Raw genomic sequence first — 20492 nt, forward strand, 5'->3', positions numbered from 1 at the left:
CCTCTTTTCCTTCTCATCTGATCCTTCTTGCCCCATGAGCTTGGCATCCTCTGATGGTTATTTTTACCATCTTATCCACCTCTAACAGCAACAATAATCCTAATAAAATATAGTCATACATTTCCTCCAAGTAGCTAGATGCTCTTAAGGGTTTAGGCACAGACTTCGTTTTATTTGATAGTGGCCATTTTTCTTTTTGTCCTTGCACCTGTGTAACTGGGGCACTGAATCTCATAGGGCCACCCTTACTCGCTTCTTTGCAGCAGTGGAGACCCTTGAGTCTGTGTCATTTGACGCAGAATTCTGCTTTCGTCAGGCAGCTCTCAGGTCAGAGGGTGGTAGGCCTGGGTCAGCACCGTCTGCGTTCACGAGAAGATTAAATATGTGCCTGAGCCCAAGAATGGAGGGACTCACCGTTCCCCCTCAGGTGCGCACTAAATGCTTCATGAGCACGTGCTCCCCGCCCCCTCCACCTCCACCCCACAGAGGAGAGAAGGGGTGGGGACCTTAGTGAGATGTTACCTGAGAAGTTGTTACAGAATTATTCTCAGGCTGGTGTTTCCACATTCCTCCTTCTCTCCCTTCTCTTTCCCATATTTTTCTTCCTTTTTTTTTTTCCTCTCCACGAGTTAGAGGCATTTAAGATGATAAGGTAATGTTCACTGAGCATGTGTTAGGTTATGTATCAGGCATGCTTACGTATATTAACCTATCTAATCTTTACCACTGCCCTGTGCGGTAGATGAGTACAGTTATATTCATTTTACAGCCGAAGAAACAGGCACAGAAAACCTGAATAACTTGCTCAAGGTAACAAAACCATAGACCCAAGCTTCAAACCCAAGCAGTTGGCCCAAAGTGTAGGCTCTTGACCACTGAGCTATATTGCTTCGTGACAGTGACCCAGGCCAGCTTGGCCATGCTTTGGGAAGAGGAGATCAAAGCCAGAGTGAGGAGTGAGGTGAAGGGGCAGGTGTCTAGAGCCTGACCTGTTCTGTCGTTTACTCTGTGATTATACAAAGTTGCTTAACCTCTCTGTTTCTCAGTTTTCTCATTTGTAAAATTGCAAGACTATTAATAGTACTTAACTTCTCAGAAGGTTGTTGTGATGATTAGATGTGTTAATAAAGCCCTTAGAACAGTGGCTGGTGCAGAGTTACTATGCTTAATAAACATTAGCCATTATCGTCGTCGTCATCGTTCATGCCAGCGTTTGGGAGCCACTGCTCCACCTGACTGGTGGTGATGAAAATAGCATTTCTAACAAGTTCCCGGGTGCTGCTGCTGCTCCTTGTCCAGGAACCACACTCTGAGAGCCGCTGAGGAAGAGGGTCAGGAAGCTCTCCTTTTTTCCCAGCAGCCTGAGTTCCATTTCTTCCTCTGAGCTCTGTCCCTGGGTCTTCACCTAGAGGAAGTGGCCCCAGGGACAGTGCCCAGCTTGCAGGGCCACCGGTAATCAGGGAAAGATGCCATCTCAGAACCCAGCCAGGGCTGGGCTTCAGCAGGAGCTGGCAGTGAAGTTTCAGCCAGAGGGAGACCCAAGCCAGCGAGAAGCCTGGGGCTGACAGATGCTGACCCCGCCGTGGGCCCAGAAACCCATGAGTGGCTCCATGAGTAGAAACAGCAGATGATTTTGGAAATAAAAGGAGAGGAGAGAAAAGAATCTTCCTCCCTAGATGAAAATGTCCTTTGAGCAAAGATGGAGGTGATGGAGGCAAGTGAGGAGAAGAGGGAGATGGACCCTAATTTACAACATTCGTGGTTGGAATTGTGGGGTTTGTAAGAAGCAAATGCTGGAGGTACCTGGGTCTGATCTAGACGGATAACAACTTGCATTTTCCAAGGTAGAAGGTGATAGTGTACTCATGAGAAAAAAGTGGGATGCTGTCCTTTTCCTACCTCTGGGGAGGGAGGGGAGTGGGTCATGAGTTTGGGGTCCTTATATTTGTGTGGCTGTGAGGTCTGCATTCTCTCCAGCTCTCGCTCTGTCTTAGTGGGTGGAGGTGATGGGGCTCCCTGTCCAGGGCTCCAGCCCCTGGAATCCACCCTCTTCAAACTGGGCTGCCTCCTAGCACTGGAGGGGCCCGGTGTGGGGTGTAGGTAAGCTCTGAAAACACGGGTTCCGCTCCTAGGCTACAAGAGCAGAGCTGGGATGTGACTCCAAGTCCAGGGCTGTGTGCCCCCTGGATGCGGTCTATGCTCTTAGTTGCAGCAAGTGTGATGGTGACTGTTTCCAGGGGTCTCACGGTGCCAAGCCTGTCCTGGACTGGCTCACAGCAAGTCTCATTGCACCGAGGCAAAAGGACTGCGAGGAAGTTAGCTCTGGATTGCAGCGGGGAGGAGGGAGCTGGTGCCTTCTCCAGGTGGCCTGCTCTGCGCTCACAGGCCCTGCAGGCTCCTCAAAGCTCTCCTAGCCAGACTGGCCCTGTGCCAGGCCTCGGCCCAGCAGCTGCGTTCTGCACCCTGGATTCCTGACGAAAGCAAAATAAGTGCTGCGTCCAGCTACAACCAGCTGGCGACCACGCGAAGTCCGCGAGGAGAGTTCTGCCGTATCCTCCACACCCCTAGCCCCAGATTTTTGCTCTCGAGAACAGTAGACTTGGTTAGTCCTCTGCATATCAGTGACAGAGTTGAAAATGAAAGTGAAATGAAAGGAATTGAAAAGCACTAAAACATCCTAAGGAGGTGGAATATCCCAGTCTGGTAGTTGATGGGTCTGGGTGGCCTCCTTGCACCCCAGGCAGGAAGGTTAGACTTGCTTTGAGGAGCCGTCCCTGGAAGAAGCAGTATTTCAAGAGAGTGAGCTCTTTGTGTTCAAGAAGATGGTGTGTAGTAGTGTAGTGTTTAAAATTCTTTCTCTTAAACATATCCCTTCCACTCTCCCCCTTCCATTACAGTCATGCATCGCTTAATGACGGGGATATGTTCTGAGTAATGGATTATTAGGCCATTTTGTCATTGTATGAACGTCACAGAGTGCACTTACACAAACCTAGATGGTATAGCCTACTACACACCTACGCTGCATGGTACTAATCTTATGGAACCCTAGTAGCATATGCGGTCTGTCATTGACCAGAGCGTTATGCGGTACATGGAATTACATGACTCTAATTCCAAGACTGTTGAGTGTTCCATTGACAAACTTCTCTTTACCCAGACCTATTGGGTGCAGAGCTGTGCTGGTGCTCTTGGAGGTGGAGTGAAATCCAGAGCTGACTGCTTCTCTCAGGGAGTTTATGGTTGAGCTTATCAGATGAGGTATAAATACAAGAGAAGGTAGCTGACTAGGACCCTCTGTAATCCTAACCTGGTGTTCAACAGCCACCTGTCCGGCCTCCAACCCTGGCCCAGCCTCCCTGCTCCCCCAGATGGCCCTCTTCACTCTCCTCACCACCTGAGATACAGCTTCTGTTCTCTTCCCGGAACCCCAACCTCACCCTTCCAGCCCCAAATGAATCTCTCTGCCTTCTGAACAACAACCTACTCATCTTCACAGACTTGGCAATTTATCACAAACCTTTGGGATGGATCCCTCTTGGTGGCTTGGGTTCTTTAATTTCGGTGTTGCAGTTTAAGCTTTTGGAGGCTCAGAGATGGTTTCTTCACTTATGAGGTGGATTGGGGAGGTTTGCATGAAAAGATCCGTAGCTGCCTTGGCCACACAGAAGTTCTGGCCCTTCTCCAAGTGCCTCCATGCCTTTCTCCTTCCTCTCTGCCTGGGAAATTCCCATTCCTTCTCAAAAACCCAGGTCAGAAACCACATCCTCTTTGCAGCCCTCCTGACTCCTCTGGATGGACACAGTCACTGCTGCCTGTAGCTCCTGGTCTCCCTTTTGGTTTGCTGTCTTAATCCTGGGCCCTAAGGATTAAGGGCCCTAAGGGTCTCACCATCAGAAATGGGAGATGAAATCTCCCTCAGGATTTCTTCCCGAGGTCAGAGCTTCCAGGACTGGTGCACAAGTTAGGTCCCCTTTGAGAGCCTCATACTTGTGTTGTGCTGGGAAATAACTGGCTTTATTTTGATTTAAAAGACTGTTTCTCAGAGATGCAAATCTTGGCTTGAGATGTGACCTTTGGAAGTGACCTTCCTGGACAATGGGGACGGGAATAGTCTTCACTCTGCAATTTGGAGCTTCTGCTCTCCTGCTGGTTGGAGAAGTGTCTTAGACATGGAAACATGCTTTGTAAATGGGAATAATAAACAGTGGTTCTTAACCTTGCCAAACTTTGTGATCACTTGGAGAGTTTTAAAAATACCAACGGCTGGGTCCCACCCCCAGAGGTCCTGATTTAACTGGTCTGAGGTGCAGCCTGGGCTCCAGAGATTTTTGAGTGCTCACTAGATGATGCTAATGTGCCACCAGACTGAAGACAGCTTCCTGGACAGGCTGCCTGATGACTATCTGCAGGAACGAGGAGACCCTTAATTGGTAACTCCAGGGGACACACAATGCGGGGAAGAATTATGAGAACTAAAATATGTTCATTAAAAGAAAAAAAAAAAAAAGGACAGGTAGGCAAAAACAAGACCTGCACAAGTAAATTCAGGATGATGATTTTTTTTTTTTTTTTTTTTTTGAGGAAGACCAGCCCTGAGCTAACATTTGCCGTGAATCCTCCTCTTTTTGCTGAGGCAGACTGGCCCTGCACTAACATCCGTGCCTATCTTCCTCTACTTTATATGTGGGATGCCTATCACAGCATGGCTTGCCAAGCAGTGCCATGTCTGCACCCAGGATCCAAACCATTGGACCCTGGGCTGCCAAAGCGGAACTTAACCGCTGTGCCACTGGGCCAGCCCCAGGATGATGTTTCTTAAAATAGTCTAACCTACTGGACTAGCATAAGGCAAGAAAAAGATGCAGAGGAGAAAAGAGAGATAGTCTGCTCATTGAAAAGTTCAAGGCCAAAGAGGGGAGACCAAGAGAAGCTGGACCTTCCCAGACATAGGGAAACACCAGTTGGTAAGGGATTTACCTGTGAGGTCAAAACAGTTTTGACTGGCTGTCAGTGGAGCTCTCCAAGGGGCAGACAGGGAAGATCATTACTTCTCAAAATAACCGAAAGGAAACCAAAGCTTGGAGCAGCCCCTGTCCCTGGGGAATGAAAGGAGGAATGTTCACAGAGGCTGAGGGTGCATAGGTGGACCATAACCTCTGAACTGGGGAGGCCATAACCCAGGGATGGGCCTGTGCACTCAAAGAGGGTGAGAAGGGGTGCCTCTCTGAGTGTTTGAAATATATTCAACTCTGCAGCCAGGGGGCCAGGGTGCACAGCTCGAAGGGCACCACTCTCACTGTGCACTGTGTGGATGGCATCCTTTCATGGACTATTGCAGAGACAATGCAGGTTGTACCCTCTGCAGTTAGGCACCGCTAGAGCCTTCTCCACTGGATATCATTGTTGCACTGAAGTCCCCATGTCCCATTGCCAATTTTGGGGTTTCACTTGAATCCAAGGATGAGTAGTTCAGAATCTGATGGATCTGTCTGATGGAGAAATCTCTCCTTACTTGGATGTGAACTGAAGAGCCTCAAAATGTGAGATGGGGTGGCCCTAACACAACCCAACTTTATCCTGTGATGAGAGTAAATAAAAATAGACCCCATTCCATTAGAGATGGGACAGCCTCCACCTTGTAGGATGAGCCAGGAAGCAATGATGGGTGTATAGGGGAAGAAGAAATTTTCCTCTACCCTTCTAGGTTCTTTTGGCTAGTCTAAGAATTAAATTGACATGAGACAGACTAACAGGAGAAAACCAAACAAAATTTAATAACATGCATACACAGGAGAAATCCAAGAAAACTGAGTTAACTCACCAAAATGGCCAAAGCCACCACCTTAAATATCATCTTCAGTGAAAGACAAAAGAGGATGTTGGGGGTAGTGGTTTGGAACTTCAGAGAGTAGGAAGGCAATTCACATAGAGATGGAAAAGCAAATGTTTGGTAAACAAATGTTGCCATGCTGTATAGAGACAATGGGATATGGAGAGGACTCTGATCTCTAGGCTCTGCCTAGTCTCCCCCACCACACGTAGCCCATAGTCTTCATAGATATCCCTGGTGATAGCTCTGTTCCTTTTACAGGCCATTTATCTATATCCTTTTAGGCAGTTAAGAGTGAGGTAATAAGAAAAACTTGTGAGTCTTTTGTCTCTTAAAAATAATCGGCCTAGGGGCCGGCACAGTGGTGTAGTGGTTAAGTGTACACATTCTGCTTCGGCGGACCAGGGTTTGCTGGTTTGGATCCCGGGTGCGGACATGGCACCACTTGGCATGCCATGCTGTGGTAGGCGTCCCACATATAAAGTAGAGGAAGATGGGCACGGATGTTAGCTCAGGGCCAGTCTTCCTCAGTGAAAAGAGGAGGCTTAGCAGCAGTTAGCTCAGGGCTAATCTTCCTCAAAAAAAAAAAATCAGCCTAAAATAATGCTTATGTTAAAGAGACAGATTTTGTGTTGGCCCTTTCAGTCCTGCCATCAAAACTTTAAGCAAGAAGTTTCACAATCCAGCAGCTAAGTTGATAGATTGCTTCATCTCACTGAACCAATCTCTTAGTCCTGACAATACGTCAGTCCAGTTAAATTCATTCAGGAAGCAGTGATGAAGGTGGGCTCCTAAAATTAGGCTTATATTATGTAAGCAAGCAATCAGGCATTTAATAAGAGGCATTCCTATGGAAACAAACAAAAAAAACCCACAAAGGTTCATGGTTGGAGCAAATTATAAACCAGTTTCTTAGCCCAGGGGGCAGCTAGTCAAGAAGATTTCTAGATGTCAGGGTCAAAGCTTCTTTTGCAGTTTGAAATGTGCCTGATGATGTCATCAGGTGTTCAGTAACTTTCTGAGTGGCTTATGTAGCAATAGGCACAAAGATTGTCTAAACATGGGCTATTGTGGCGATTTCACTAAAGTTTATATCAAGTTATTCACATTTAGTTTGCAGGGCTTTGAGAAAAAGGGTGGTTTTAGTTCTCAGTGATTCCAAATCAAAAGGATAGGAGAAAACTGAAAACATTAGTTTGAAGAGTTGTAGTCATATATTTGAGGAAACTAGAAGAATTCAGGAATCCAGTCCAGTTTGTAGGTGGAAAACAAAACCTCACAGACAATTAACAGAACTAGAATCTAATATTCACAAAGGTGTGCTACTGAGACATAATTTTTCTCTCTAAAATCACCCTCCTTTCTACCAAAGATAGACAAATTAAGACAAGTTTGTTTGAAAAATAAGTCTAGTTTCAACACACTTGGCCCAATCATTTACATAAGTGTAACAAGAATAGCAATTGGTCATATAGGCTCTTTTAAATCTGCTTTGCTGGAACTTTTCAAAAGGAATCTCAGGTTGAACTTTTAAAGCCCTCTCCAAGCCAGGAAAGTCATGCCAAGGACTTGTCATCAGACTCTGCCTGCAATACCTGTACATTTGAGTGACTGTCTCTCTTCTTGAGGCCCCGAAAATATCTTGAAGTTCTGCCAGGAAGTGACCTTCTTTACTACCTGGTAAGGTTCCTGTAAGCAAGGTACAAGGCTGATGTTTCCAAGTGCCTTTATTTTGTTCCATAAAGTTAATCTTCATTCCTTAAAGCTGTCTGCTCATATCTGAGTCTATGTATGTATCTCGCAAATATGACATTCCAATCAAAGCCTTGGTGACATAACCAGTGTTTCCACTTGTGTCCCCTTATAAGGAGAACAGATTCTTATTGAACATATGCAAATAACTATATTGCCATGAAAATAAGAATACTCACTAAGAGTTTCCAAATTCTGGAAGGATCAGGTAGGGAGAAAAACATAAATGTTTCAATTCTGCTTACAAAGGTATAATTTACCAAATTGCTGTAGGTCATTGGTAGCTTAGGAGAAAAGAAAAAAAAGGTTTTAAAAAGTCAATGTTTCAAACAGAAAGTCATAAGAATTATATTTGTCCCTATCAATTCATTTGGTTCCATGTAATCAACTCTTGATCTTAGTGGTTTTATGACGCCCTTGGTTTCTCCATAGAGTGCTACAGTTTCTTACCTAGTTCGGTTTTATGGTCTGAAAGTTTACTGGAAACTTGTATTCTACAGTGTCAGAGTCCTTTCCATGAATTTCTCTTTGTAGAGATTAAACATGTTTGCAAAAACATCAGAGTAAAGCAGTAACTGTCAGTAAATGACAAAAGACTTAAAGTGGCGTGGTTAAAGATCTGATTACAATGCAATTGACAAGGAAATTTGGTTATTTCTATGACATATGGCATTTAAGATAATAACTAGAATTATGACTGATAACATTATATCAGGACATATCAGATTTTAGGAATTCCATGTAATTTTTAGAACATTTATATTAATAACATTCACCCATGGAATATAACTTAAAAATGTTTATCATCGTTGATTTGACAATGCTTCCCATGTACTTTAACATATCAAATAAGCTCAATTAGTTTAAGATCTCCCTTTTTATAAGAAGAGAGAAAAAATTCTTTGAGAAGTCCCAGGAGCTCTCTGGAAATTCTCAGTTACTTTCAGGTAAAAAAACCCCAGACTTTAGGATTTGAATTTTGGTAAGCTTGTCAAAAATATAAAGTGTTTTATAGCACTTTATCAAATAGGATCTTGGTCACTGTGAAACAATACTTAGTTATCCATATAACCAAAATGACATTAGAAGATGTTAAAGGCAAACATAGAGAGTTAAACAGTTGGAAAATAACCTTAGCTCTCTTAATAGAGAGGCCTCAGCTTTTTTTTTTTCTTTTTTTGAGGAAGATTTTAGTCCTGAGCTAACATTTGCCTCCAATCCTCCTCTGTTTACTGAGGAAGATTGGCCCTGAGCCAACATCTGTGCCCATCTTCCTCTACTTTATATGTGGGATGCCTGCCACAGCATGGCTTGATAAGCAGTGCGTAGGTCCATGCCCAGGATCCAAACCGGTGAACCCCAGGCTGCCGAAGCAGAGTGCATGAACTTAACCACTGCACCACTTGGCTGGCTCCCACCTCGGCTTTTTTAATGTAGGAAATTGTTTTGATAACACAGAAAATCTCTGCTTTTTAGGCAGACTACTCAAAAGTAAACAAAAACTTTTCACAATCTCTTTATTAAGAGCAGACCAAAGTCCAAGAAAACTGCCCTTTTAAAAGAGAAAACCAAGTTCTAATTTTGCACCAGCTTACTTTTGATATTAAAACTCATTTACTTAATTAAATTCCAATCTTAGCCAGCTTGATCATGCATAAAACTCTTTCTCAAGGTTCTTTTCCCACAAACCTTCTATAACTTCCTTTTTTACATTCAGATTTTGTTCTTTGCTTTCCCTCTCTCTCTTTTTTTTCAACCTCTCTTTAGGACAAAATTACTTTTTTTTGGTTAACAAAATGCATTTTCATTTTATATATATATAGAGAGAGAAAACACACATTTTATTTTCCTTGACTACTAACATGTTTCCCTTATAATTTTAGTAGTTTTCATTACATATATTAATTAAAATTTTTAATCCCTACAAACCTTAATTTCTAGTGAAAAATAAATAAACAATTATGAACTGCCTTTTATATTAGCATTCTTTGGCTTGGCTAATTTATAAATACTTTTCATAATTTTTAGGAACACATGCTACTTCATAGTAGAATCTTTCAATAAAGCACAAGGCATGTTGACTAATAGATCCAAACATCTTTAGTTTCTCTGTAATAAGAAGACAAAAGCAGGTAAATTAGACTTGTTTGGAAATTAATGTTTCAGTATTTTATCCTATTTGAAAATGATCTAGATAGTCAATAAATTTTCCATCATTTAATGTAATTTAGCAAAATTCTAAGGTTTCAAGTTACCAAAAGATTTTGAAGTTATTATTAAGTACATATACCATAACACATAACTGTTAAAATGTTCACCTGAAAACTTTTATCTTGCATCTATTTAATTTACTTGTTCCCAATAATTATGTTTAGATTACCTAGAAAAACTTCATGAGACATTAGACAAAGTCAGCCGTCAGTTTTTTTGCTGCCAAATTTTGTTAACAGAAATAACATGAATTTGTTTGTTAGTATATTTGTTTTTTAGTAAATTTGTTTTTTAGTAAACCTTGGTAGAAAAAGTTCTGTATTTAATACTGGTAACTCTAAAGATATGCCTATTTTTAATTAAGCCAACAAACTTAGATTAGCTTTAGTAGCAAATATTTTCTTAGATCACATGATCCTGAAATTAATCTGGGTTAGTCGCTATAGTATTTTTGAGAGTATACTCAATTTATAAAGTGCTTGTTTGTTTTTAAGGCAATTAAATAGAGCTCTCAAACTAGTCTTGTTAATACTATCTGGAGGTAGAAAATATATGTTTACAACATACATATATGAACACACACATAAACACACAGACAGATGCAGAGATCTTGTAGCCTCCATTTTGAATTTTTCCTTAAATTAGATTTTTGAGCAGGGGTGCTTCCACAATAGTCTGCATCTCCACAAACTCCCCACCCCCTTTTCTCCCTTCAGTCTTAGGAATTGGGGATGGTCTAGATAAGAGTTCTCAAAGAGGTTACAAGCCTTTTGAGATAAGCAGGGAAGGTCTTGAGATTGGTGATGGGGAATGAGTGGAGTCTGAACTGCCTTCAGAGCTGCGTTTCCCATTTTGCAAAGATTTGTAAGATAAGGGCAGTTGCTCTCAATTCCTCAGAAATTGGGTTGTAACTTAAATGACGTCATAGGTTGATCTACCCATCCAATTACATTATCCCTAATTTGTTTCTTTCCCTCTGGGTACAGAGTTTTATTTTAATTTAGGGAAGAAGGCCTACAAAGATTCCTATCAGGTTCTGAATCTCAGCTTCCACTTGGCCAATGTTTCATCATAGAGCTACTAAAAAAATCCTTCTAAATATCTTGCCAGTTTTCAGCTGGGACAAACAGTAAATATCTCTGGCAGTATTAAACAACTCCATGGACCCAAGAGGCGTCCTCAAAGATTATTACCTTCTTGAGATCCAGAGTCTTTCCCAAAGATAGCCAAAAGAAAGAACTGACAGCTAAGCCAAGCCCTTAGGACAGAAAACGAGAAAAGCAAGAAGGTGATAGTTATCATTGGGAGAGAAAGGGTCAATAACCAGTGGGTCTGGATTTGGAAAGGAAGGGACAACATGAAATTTTGTTTTCCTCTCTTCACTGAGCATTACAGAATGGCCATTCAGTGGAGGTAAAATGGCTGTTGTCCAGGGGACGTACATTCCCTGGGAGGGGGTTCTAGGGTATAACCACGAAGGATACTGCAAAGGAAGGCCTTAAGCTGGCAGAGCCTGATTACAGGGCCCAGCAAAGCGAACTTTACTGCCTGTCCCAGGTGCTTCTGCTAAACTCATTTTCTGGCTTCAGCATTTACGTGAGTAACCTGTATACTCTTAGAGATTAGGCAGGAGTGCTCTCCGTAAATCTTGTAGGAAAAACGGAGGCTAAAACAGGCAGATGGGGCCGGATTTTAAGAAGAGATTTTTACACTGGATTTTTGTTTAAGTCTAAACTTTTGTTCTCTCATCTTGTTAAGGAGTCCCTAAGTCTAGTTGTTACATTTTTCCCCCCTTTTTCTTCTTGAGTGCAGACAATTGTACTTCCAATGTCCTGATTTTTTACAATATCTGCACATGTCTCAAGAGAAATAGGAAGGGGTCTGCGTGGAGTTTGATTTTTGTTCTACTTTCTCTCCTTCCATCTTATTAAGGGAGGCTTAAGGCTAACCCTTATACCAATTTGAGAGCTCCCTAAAAATTTTTTTTCTCAGTTTTGAAGTTTTTCCAATTTAAAGGATCCACATCTGGCCATTGATGAGTAGGATCTTAATAGCAACTCAGACGCATAAGCCTTTTCATGGCTTAACCATGGATGCAATGGGCATCCCCAAAGGAGAGTGCAAGGGATGCAGCCCTCCCAAGATCCGAAAAGTTCACTCCAGAGTTAGCCTACGAACTATGAGGTGCCCCGTTTTTAAATAGCCATTCCAAACACAGGGAATCATGTTTCCCCCTCTTTTGAATAGAATAGGGTGACTTAAAAGTTTACCCCCGTTTTTTTTAGATTTCCTAAGCTTGCAGGCACCTACTCGGCTGCATGCCAGATGCCTATGTGTTCTCTGGCTGGCGGAGATAAAAGACCATCTCTGGGAGGAAAGGAGCAACAAAATCAAGAGTACTTATCTGAAATCTTAGAGTTGCTTTTGCCCATAAAACTAGTTTCACAAATATTTTCTCCAGCTGATCTAAATTTAAAAAAGGAAAACTCACCACTCTCTTTTCCACTGGACCCTGCAGGTAGAGATCTGGGAGACTGACATGGTAAGAACTCATACCTCCCGCCGGCTCTTGTCAGAGGTCCACGATCTCTCAGCTGCAGTAGTCGTGGAGTGAGCAACCAGTTAAGTTGTATCCCTTCCTTGTCATCAACTGGAGGGGAGGAAGAAATTTTCCTCTACCCTCTGCATTCTTCTGGCTGGTCTAAGAAATACGTTGACATGAGACAGGTTGACAGGAGAAAATCAAATAAAGTTTAATAGCATGTATACACAGGAGAGACCCAGGAAAACTGAGTAACTTGCCAAAATGGCCAAAGCCACCACCTTAAATACCATCTTCAACTAAAAACAAGAGAGGATGTTGGGGGTAGTGGTTTGGGACTTCAAAGGGGAAGAAGGCAATTCACGTGGAGATGGAAAAGTAAATGGTAAACAAATGTTTGTCATGCCTTGCAGAGACAGTGGGACATGGAGGGGTCTCTGATCTCTGGGTCCTGCCTGGTTTCCCCCACCACACTTAACCCACATTCTTCACAGACATGTCTGGTGATGGCTCTGTTCCTGTTACAGGCCGTTTGTCTGAATTCTTTTAGGCAGTTAAGGGGGAGGGAACAAGAAAAACTTTCTGAGTCTTGTTTCTTAAAAATAATCAGCCTAAAATAATCCTCATGTTATAGAGACACATTTTGGGGTGGCAAATTTTCTTCTCCTTCAGGTGCCCTTCAGAACTTTGGAAATGCAGAGGAAAAAGAAACGCTATCTTTTTTTCCTCGACCAGTCAAGACTGATTTTGTGTTAGCCCCTCTGGAAAGGAACAGGGTGAGGAGGGTTATGCATGTGACAGAAATGTGCCCAAAAGCATAGGCTTCATCCAGCCCAGCAGGTTTCAACCTACAGATTGTAACCTATTAGTGGGTGTGAAACATTTTAGTTTGGATCGTGACCAACATTTAAAAAAATAACAAAATAGAAAATATCAGTGCTTTGCGTATGGTGAGCTTTGAGGATTGTTTTATGAGAATTTTATTTGTTATATTTGTGTGTATTCTAGGTTGCCGTCTGTAACATATTTTACTGCAAGTCTCTTAAAAAAATAAACAGCTGCCTCCTTAATGAGCAGAGTAAAAATAACTAGTCTTTTCAATCTCAGGGTTCAGGTAACTTGTTTGGCCAGGTGGGGAAATCCTATTAGCCTTGCTGTAAAAATCCAAGGTTATATTTTTATAACGAACATGCTGGTAGCAGAAAGCCATTGTGTGTGCCTGCGTTTCAGAGCCTTCGGAAGGACGCTGTCTGCACGTGACTGATAGAGGGTCTCCAGGGCCTCAGAAGCTCAGAGACCCTCCAGGTGGCTTTCCCTCCCTTCTTTTCTTGACTCACCTTGTCAGTTGAATCGCTGCTCCCCTTCGATTTGGGCCAAAATCAAATGCTTTTTTCCAGGGCTTTATTTTCATAAGGTTTCATGTCTTAGAATTTTCATGGATGAGCTAAAGTTGTCATAATAAGAAATGGGAAAAAAAAATAGACCCCTGCCGCCCAAAGCTGTCATTTTTGTTTGTTTGGCGAGACAAGAATGAGCCGTGGAGGTACTATGAGGAGTTGATGGTGAAGAGGAAATAAACTGGGGTGTGGGTTTTACCTTCAGAAAGTCCGTGTTGGCTGACGGGAGTGATGGCTTTCTTGGGGTTTGAATTGAATTCACATTCAAGGTTTTATTCTAAACATCAAAAGCCTTTGCCCTTGGGCTCCCTCAGCTCCGAGGAAAGTTTAATATCATCTACGTTGCATGTGAAATGGAAAGATTTATTTATTTCTAAAGCTTGGGGAAGTTATTTTTTTAAAGCAATAAAAGATTCCAAGGTCTTGACATGGATTACAAGGAAACTTTGGCCTCCTTGTTCTGGAACTACTCTGACTTAGTTTTTCTTTTTTGTTGTGTTAGGGCTTCAAGAAACCCTTCTTGAATTCTTCCTGATTATTATCCTGAATACGAAGCGTACAATCTGAATGTAAACAGAATATGCCCACTGTTTTCTTTGTATGGCAGAGGGTGAAAATTCCCTCTTACTTACCTTTGCTGTGCTCATTAGAGAAAAATGCTGGGGCTGGCCTGGTGGCACAGTGGTTAAGTTCATGTGCTCTGCTTTGGTGGCCCGGGGTTCACAGGTTCAGATCCTGGGCGCAGACCTACACACCACTCATCAAGCTGTGCTGTGGCAGGCATCCCACATACAACGTGGAGGAAAATGGGCACCGATGTCAGCTCAGTGACAATCTTCCTCAAGCAGAAAGAAGAAGATTGGCAACAGATGTTAGCCCAGGGCCAATATTCCTCACCAAAAAAAAAGAAAAGAAGAAGAAAAAAGAAAAAAAATGCCCCGTATGGTTTGTTTCAGAAGCAGTACAGCCCTGTACAGCCTGAAGGACGGGCTCTGGGGCTAGAGTGTCTGGGTTTTTATCTTTCTGCTGCCACTGGTACACCTACCACTTACAGTCACAGTCACAGCACTTAGAAGGATATTTGTCATCTGTCTACTGTGTGTCAGGCACTTGAGATTCCTATCTTTAATCTTAAAAATAATTCTTCGAGATTTCTTTTGTTCTTCCCATTTTACAGATGAGAAAACTGAGACTCAGAAAGGATCAGAGAAGATCTCAAATAGTCACTTGTATACCTTTTTACGTTGTTTCTTTTTTGTCTGACTTTTGTCTTTCCCACTTATTTTAAAGCCTACTTCTTTGTAGGCAGGAAGGAGAAATATGCATGTATTTACTTTAATCACTTTGTGTCAAAAAGCTATCACAAAGCCAGGTTTAATCCGTGCTTTCTCACGCTGGCCCTCTGCGTTCTGATTCTGAAGTTTGACTGGTTGGTGTGTTAATGTGTAATGCAGTGAAGAAAGATGAGATTTAGTATTTGTGTATTGACTCTCAGTGACACTTGTTTTCCGCAAACTTTTAATGTGAACATTTTCAAACACAGAGAATTTTCAAGAATAATACAGGAGCCGGCCCTGTGGCTGAGTGGTTAAGTTCACATGCTCCACTTTGGTGGCCCAGGGTTTCACTGATTCGGGTCCTGGGCATGGTGGACCTAGTGCTGCTCATGAGGCCATGCTGAGGCGGCGTCCCACACAGCAGAACTAGAAGGACCTACAGCTAGAATATACAACTATGTACTGGGGGGCTTTGGGGAGAAGGAAAAAAAAGAAGATTGGCAACAGATGTTAGCTCAGGTGCCAATATAATTTTAGTCATCTAAAAGTAAGTTGCATATGTTATGGCTCTTTATCCCTAAATAATTCCACATGCATACCCCCAAAATAAGGACATTATCATAACCTAATAATAATCTAATATCTTGTTTATATTCAAATGTCTCCAGTTGTCCTCAAAATATCTTTTATAATTGCTTTTTTGAACCAGGATGCGAGCAAGCTTATTGCATTGCATTGGTTCTCACTGTCTTTAGAACACACCCTCACCTTGGACATTGACTTTTTGAAGAGACCAGACCAGTTTTCTGTAGAATGTCCCCCATTTTGGATTGTCCACTTGTTTCCTTTTTTCCTCTATGTTCTGTAAACCGGGAGCTAGGTCTATAAGCATATTTAGATTACAGTTAAGCATATTTAGCAAGAACGCCTCAAGGGTGATACCATGTGCTTCATATTCATCATATCAAAAGGCACCGAATGTCAAATTCTCCTACTATTACTGATGCTAAGTTTCATCTCTTGGTTAACCACCAGATTCCTCCATTGTAAAACTCTGTTGTCCTCTTCACACTTAATAAGCAATCTGGAGGCTGATGCTTTGACACTGTGGGGATATCCTGCTTCCCAGCAATCCTTCGACCTAATGATTTTGTCGTCTGTCTTATTCTGCTGGCACTGCTGTAACAAAGTACCACAGACCGGGTGGCTTAAGCAACATTTATTGTCTGACAGTTCTGGAGACTAGATGCCCCAAATCAAGGTGTTGGTGGGGTTGGTTCCTTCTGAGGGCTGTGAGGGAAGGATCTGTTCCAGGCCTCTCTCCTTGCCTTGTAGACGGCCATCTCTCTGCGTCACTTCACATCATCTTCCCTCTATGTGGGCCTGCATCTAAATTCCCTCTTCTTATAAGGACGCCAGTCACACTGGGCTAGGGCTCATCCTAATGACCTCTTTTTAACTTGATTCCATCTGTAAAGACCCTGTCTCCAAATAAGGTCACATTCTGGGGCACTAGGGGTTAGGACTTCAACAAAGGCATTTTGAGGGAGACAGTTCAATCCATAACAGCATCCATTGATGATTCTTGCCGGAATCCATTATTTATGAGGGTCTTAGGTTGGGTTCTCTGAAAAACAGATTCTGAGTTGCAGATTTCTAAGCTGGTTTATCGGGGACTGTGTGTGTAACCCTGTGAGACAGTAAGAGGGGTTGAACTGCAATGGAGTTGCAATAGAGGCCTCAGTCTAGGCTGCAGGCAGCCCTGGACAGGATGGTCCTTCAGAGATGTCACAAACTGAGGCAGAGGGCCAGGCCTTTGTACCCCTTTATCAGCTAAGCATTGGATGCAGGCTGCCCCCAGGGAGGGCACAAAACCTTGGGCGGGGCAGTTTCCTTCCATGGAGGGCAATGCCTAGGGAGAGACTCAGCTGCGAGCTATTAGGCCCAACAGTGGCGCCCGTTGGAGGAATACGTGCCTGCGTCCTGAAGCGAGGGCTGGGGCAGGTGCCACAGTGTGCAGGACAACTGGGGCTGCAGAGGATGGTGTCCCTTAACTCTACACTTACTAGCTGGCACGCTTCTGAAAAGAAGAGCTTTCCCACGATAACTGGGAATGAATTATAGTTCTTTCTAAAAGACAGGGTAAATGCTGAAATCTTTCCCGTTTACTCACCAATTTTCTGAGTAAGGAGTTGACACCATTCAACTGTACTCAGGATCCCACTATGACTTGTGTGGCCCCTTCCACCATAAAAAACTAGAAATTATATTTTACAACTGTGTTGGTATAAAGACAGATATAACCCAGGCTGGATTCATTATTATATATTTATTATTGTATTAATTTGTTTTCCCTGTGAAGGAAAAGTATTGTGGGCTTTTGGTGCTGTGTCTTCTGTGCCTAACGGATGTTAGCCCGGTTATGCTCTGATTGGGGGCCAGGCAGGTAATAAATGAAGAGGGTTGATTCCCAGTGTGTATACGTGTATGGGGTGAGAGGGGGTGACTGTCTACAGGGCAGGGGCATTTAGCTCCAGTAGAAAGTTGCCATGCAGAAAAATGAGGTGACCTGGTGTTGCCAGATCCTTCCATTTGTCAGGAGAAGCCAGAAATAGGGATGTTTAAATTTGAAATCCTTTCTTTTTCATTGTTGGCTTAGTTTTTCCAAAATCTAGGCTGATTGCTGCCTGAGGGCTGCCAATTTAAGGAGTCTGCTAGTCGAGAGGCTCCCCTGGGAGGGATGTTGACCGTTTCCACACTCAGTCTTTTCCAGAAAACCTGGTGCATGGAAGGTACTCATGCCTGTTTGCTGAGGATCGAATGAATGAATAATTACATTTTGCTAAGGCAACGTATTAACATTAAGTTGGATTTTATGCATCAAAACCAGTGAAGATCAGAAAACTAGGCCCTGGATCGTGCTGCAAAGAAAAACAAATCTGCATTGGGTTATTCACAGCAACTTGGCAGGAGTAAAAATGTGTGAAGAAAACCCTTGAAACCAGAGTTCGGGAAGTAGGTCAGGCTGCCTCAGTGATGCAGTCACTCATCGGAGAATCAAAGGGGATTTCTTGGTATCTTGATAGAATGCTGTATTAAGTTTTTAACTTTTTTTTTCTGTTTAAGGCAGAAACATTATTGTGGTAAAAGCAATCTTGCAAAGACTGTGTTTTGTCGGTTTTTTCCTTGGGGGGCACCAAGTATACCTCTCTACCCAACTTCTTCCTCTCTGTCCTTGGCCTGTGGTTGTGGATGGGGGGAGTTTGGTCAGAACCCGCTGCGTTCCTGCCAAGCCCCAGGGAGGACCTTTCTCTGGTCAGAAGAGAGGGTGGCAAGAATGAGGAGATCCTCGAGGAGAAACGGGCACAGAGGGAAACCAGGGCTCCCAGGAGGCTTTCCCTCGACTTTTCACTTCAATTCCCAGCTCTCTTGGCTCAGACATAAAAGCAACAGTGGCCCGTGGACTTCTCTTGACAGAACTTTTCCCAAAAATGCCCCTCCAGGCCTCCAAGAGTCTAGGTCTCCCCGTCTTCATGCTTCAATGCTGACTCCTTCTTCAACGCCGGGTCCCGGCTTCAGCCCCTGGCTGTCTCAACTCCACCACAGAAATTGCTGGTAAGAAAAGAGAGAGATGACCCATAACTACCCAGATAATCAGATGATAAGGGCAGAAATTATTCTTTGTTTTCTGCTTCCCCCAAATTGACCAGTTTGCATGCTGTTTTTAATCTTAGCCTTCCTTCAGAGGGACTAACATTTTTGATGTTACAGTTTCCCATTTATGGTCAGAGACGTTAATGAATAATGCTGGTAACTATAGCAATATAAACTATATGTACACACACATTCTCTCTCTCGTTCTCTCACACACTCTCTCTCTCTCTCTCACACACACACACACTTACTGCCTGAGAGAAAATCAAAACTGAATAATGAAAAAGGAAATTCAGTGTACTCCTAGTAGAGTAAATGATTCTCTTTGTATTCAGCTATCCCTAATTCAAATTTCAGTAGTTGTGTTTTCATTTTGATTGTTTGACAGAGAGAGATGGACGATGGGAGGTATCCTGAATCGTAAACTCTGAGTGTGTTTGCTCTTCCTAAATCCACCTCAGGGAACCTGGGAGGGCTGAGGATCGGGGTAGGAAAGAGTTACTGTTGAGACCTGGGCCTCCTTTCACAACAACTTGAAGGCCCTGCTTCCTGCTCGCCCAGCTCAGCCTGGCAAGTGTTACCCAGTGATAGGAATAATGGTGTTTTTCCGGCAATGTTTATAGAGATATTACTATTTGCTAAATACCTGATGTCCATTTTTGTTTGTCTCACAACAACTGTTTGCGATAGTCTTTTGTTGTGTTTGGTTTTTTGTTTGTTTCACAGATAAGAGAACTGGGACTGAGAGTAAGATGGTAACCGCCCCCCTCAGCTAGGAAAGAGCAGACGGGCAAGTCTGCTACCTGTGCGCCCTCACTTCCCCGTGCAAGGCGCCTGCATTCTCCAAGAGCTGTTCCAGCGGGCTCTGAGGCCCACTCCTCCGAGCCAAGCTTTGTGCCATTTGATGGCGAGGAAGAGGCTTTGAAGAAGAAAGTAAGAAGGCAGAGAGGGAGCAGGAAGCGACAGGGAATAGTGGAAAGACTCCATCTAAACTAGTTTATGCTCTTGACCAGTTCTCTCTCAAGGACTTGCTTTGGTGTCATACTGAACAAATACTGATAGATAATAAAACAATAAAAGAACTTTGATTTCTGTTTATTTTTCACATTTTTAGTAAAATGTTAAGCGATTGGCAGCTCCAAATTTAGCTCTTCTGACACTCGTGTGGCCACTCCCACTAGATGCCAAGCATTTTCAAAAGGGGACCTGAAGCAGAACAGGGCTTGTCCTCAATGTTTTCTTAAGAACAGAAGAAAACGGCTCTTCCCTGCCCTTCCCCCAACCATTCAGTTTGGTCAGCTTGTTTGACATGCTTTCCTTCAGGAGAAAGGCTGTCAACACCAAGCTGTGATGAGTAAGCGCTCTTAGCATTCTGTTTCACAAATTCTTATTCCCGTAGAGGGGTCTTTCTTCTCTAGCAAGACCTCTTCCCACCTGGAGGCCCAAAGGCACTGCTGTGGTGCACAGGTGAGCTTCAGCGTGATTCTCAGGCAGCTCAGGTGTTGTGTTTTTTTGTTTTGTTTTGAGGAAGATTAGCCCTGAGCTAACTACTGCCAATCCTCCTCTTTTTGCTGAGGAAGACTGGCCCTGAGCTAACATCCGTGCCCATCTTCCTCTACTTTCTATGTGGGATGCCTACCACAGCATGGCCTGCCAAACGGTGCCATGTCCGCACCTGGGATCTGACCCGGCGGACCCTGGGCTGCAGAGAAGCGGAACGTGTGAACTTAACCGCTGTGCCACTGGGCCAGCCCCAAGGTGTTGTGTTTTTATATCATGGGATTGTTTTGTGATACTTGGAAGGCAATCTTTGTCTCATCTAAATT

General features: G+C 43.2%; 1 protein-coding gene and 1 long non-coding RNA gene across 2 annotated transcripts in view; both read left to right on the forward strand.

The window, feature by feature from the left end:
• The window catches only part of SCD5 (stearoyl-CoA desaturase 5), a 140818-nt gene that overhangs the window by 55440 nt on the left and 64886 nt on the right, over positions 1–20492 (forward strand). The window lies entirely within an intron of this gene.
• Positions 18449–19749, forward strand: LOC111772868 (uncharacterized). The gene is made up of 2 exons (XR_002806968.2): positions 18449–18627; positions 19393–19749. It is a non-coding gene; the product is annotated as an uncharacterized lncRNA (long non-coding RNA).

Source organism: Equus caballus, chromosome 3, assembly GCF_041296265.1.
Source record: "Equus caballus isolate H_3958 breed thoroughbred chromosome 3, TB-T2T, whole genome shotgun sequence".
Lineage (NCBI taxonomy): Eukaryota > Metazoa > Chordata > Mammalia > Perissodactyla > Equidae > Equus > Equus caballus.